This window comes from Arachis ipaensis, chromosome B07, assembly GCF_000816755.2.
Source record: "Arachis ipaensis cultivar K30076 chromosome B07, Araip1.1, whole genome shotgun sequence".
In the NCBI taxonomy this organism is placed as follows: domain Eukaryota; kingdom Viridiplantae; phylum Streptophyta; class Magnoliopsida; order Fabales; family Fabaceae; genus Arachis; species Arachis ipaensis.
Window position 1 is genome coordinate 64,851,667 of NC_029791.2, and position 3,029 is coordinate 64,854,695.

The following is a 3,029-nucleotide window of genomic DNA, read 5'->3' on the forward strand; positions in this document are numbered from 1 at the left end:
CTGATGATGTTATTAGTGCTGTGGTAGAAAAGATAATAAGAATGACAAAATATGATTATATCATTAAAATAATAGAAATATAAATGATAACAATGATAGAAAAGATAGTACGATCACTACAAAATTTCTGTTTGTTTATGGGATGTTTGTTTATGGGATTTTTTTGGAAGTTTTAAAAAAATTTCATAACATATTTTATTATGGCTAAATATGAAATTTCTATTAATTAATGTTGGTTTAAATTTTTAAACCTAATTGTCCAAATAAATAGTCCATCCTCCAAAAAATCTATTTGTCCAAAAAAATTAGAAGAGAAAGAAAAGTGAGAATGAAACTCTAGATGTACACTATCGTATTCATTTCTTTGCCGTCATTGTCACCATCAAGTTCGCTATAGCGTCTGAGACCAGAGGGTGAGTAACCGGCGACGCCCACGATGCCAAGCAGGTTTTCATCTTCAACTCCATTTTCTTATAGAAGGAGTCGGATCGAGCTACCGCCAAGCACGCCACTCACGCACTCGCCGATCTTGCCAAAAACAGTAAATCTTCTATTCCTTTTCTTCGATCTCCTAGCGTGTTGCTCCCTTCATTTCGGTTTTGGCAAATTCAGTCGTGTATGTCTCTTGGTGTAAATTTTTCAGTGGTTGTGTCTTGCAGAGAAAGTGGTGAACGTGATTGTCAAAGGAGGAGCTATTCCTTCGACACATCTCCTGAGGTCATGACAGGTAACTTTTGAGATCTCCTTCTGCATTCTTTTGTGCATTCCTATGGAAGCTTTTTTTTTGTTAATTTTGTGATTTTCTTCACATTAATTTAATTTGATTGATTACTTCTTTGATTTCGGATTTGACTTGTTATTTTTACGATTATTTAGTAATTTGATGGCGATATAATTAGTGTAGATATTTTTACTTACTGATTTTGCAACGAAATTTTCGTTATAATGCAATGAAGGAATTGGTTCAGGCACTATTAAAATTTCGGAAAAACAAAGCTAATGTGTGATAACATGATCAAGTGGAGGAAGAAAATTAGTTTAGAAACTATTGTAGAGGTATTGCTTTGAATTTGTTACATATATGTCATATTATCATGATTAATTGTTATTTTGAGTTAAGGTGTGTTGTTGTATAGGACTTTGATTTCAAGAAAATCAATGAAGTGATAATCCTTCTTTAGGCTTGCCAGAAATATGAAAACATTTTTTATTGACTACAGGGTCTATGCATCAGTTTGAAAGTGAAATATGCATCAATTTAAAAGTGAAAATGGATGAGATTTAGAAATAGAAACGGAAATTGAAAAAAAAAGTAGGATTAGGAATGTGTGAGGTTTGTTGTGGTTCGCAACACTCTCGTGTGATGGTCCCCAACTTTCTCTCCCCTGAAAAATGCAAGGTTAGGTTTCCTTTTCATCAGATTCTCTTGTTCGCTTCTTTTCTTCCCTTATCTTGATTTATTCCATTGTCAGGAGCTGGAATTCATACACAAGAGTAGCAGCACTGTTGGCTATAGACCCAATATCTTCTCAACCACTCTCTTCCATCTTATTGCCACCAACTCTTACCACTTCCTCATTCCCTTCATTCCTATCTGAGGTACTCTCTTTTTTTTTATCATCTTTCCCTTTATTGAAATTTTCAACTCAATCAAATTTTTTCACAGAAAGGTTGAAAGACAAGTTAAATGAGTTTTTCAACTGTCAATACGAGCTCTTTGTTATTCACTGCTCTAATTAGGTTACTACTCTATCTTAAGGACCATCAATTGCTTGTTGGTTGTTACTTCTTTTACAATCTTTATCTTATTGTATTTATGAATAATCAAACAGCTGGAGCAGAGGTGCAAGTATTGGGTGGCATAGTGATGATAATAGACCCTACCTCAAACAGCGGCACTTTGCAGTCAGAATTCCACTTTCCACTACTCCTCTCTTTTATTGAATTTTATTTAATACTGTTCCTGACAATTTTGGTTCAGCAAAGATGGTGTGCTATTTAAATAATTATGACAAGGATTTTAATGGTGGACTTTTTCGTTTTCAGGATGGCCAGCCAATGTCAATTATGCCAAGGGTTAGAATGAGTTTATACTCTTTCACTACTACCACTTGTGTTTTTCTTTTCTGGTCAAATGGTTTCTACTGCTAAATAAGGAGAGTGATTTCTCAAAATTTCATTATTGAAATGATTCAATGTAAGAGAAAATGTTTTCTTTTTTAATTTATTTTATCCTTTTTTATCTTTTAACAAGATGTTCTGATGTATACTGCTGACCAGCGTAACATTTATTCTATTGATGAGGTATATTCAATTGTGCTCCTTTCTTGCATGCCCTTACTTACTTTGCCTTGTACATAATCAGCTGTTTTATTTTGATTTAAATATCCTTCTCCCAGACTCCGTGTCCTCAGAAGAAAAGGAATAGAAGAGAAAACAGAAAATCATAACTGTTATCTTTGATAGTTACCTGATGAGAAACCATATTAATTCTCAAAAAAAGTACTTACTTTTGGATACCATTCTAAAGATTCCATAATGCTGAAATAAATTAGTCAAGGATGTATCTGGTGCTTTCACTAATTTATGTCAAAATATTATTTTGGTGAAATGGTTATATGAACTCATTTGATCTTCTTTACAATTTGTGTATAGTAGAATGGCATATGAGAACAAGAATGGATTACATTTTCCAGTGCTTTTACATTGAATTAAAAATTAAAAATCTTCGTATAAGTAAAATTGATTTCACCTACTGGTGTGTTCCTTGTAGAAGCTAAACTCGGTGATGATCAATTGATCATGCTCACAAGAACTTTGATGCTTGTTTAAAAAAAGGAACCTTAGTTGTTGATATAACACCCTAATTACCCTAAGCCTTACCTCACATCGTAAAGCAAAGGTTAATCAAAGGTTACGACAATTTTAAAACCTGAACATATATATATATAGCGCAAAACGTTCACACGAAGCTACAAACTTAAGGCACAAGATATACATACATATATCAAGACATATATAGATATATA

The 3,029-nt window shown here is 33.0% G+C and overlaps 1 pseudogene; it reads left to right on the forward strand.

The window, feature by feature from the left end:
- LOC107608054 overlaps positions 1-2,331 on the forward strand; it is a 3,113-nt pseudogene extending 782 nt beyond the window's left edge.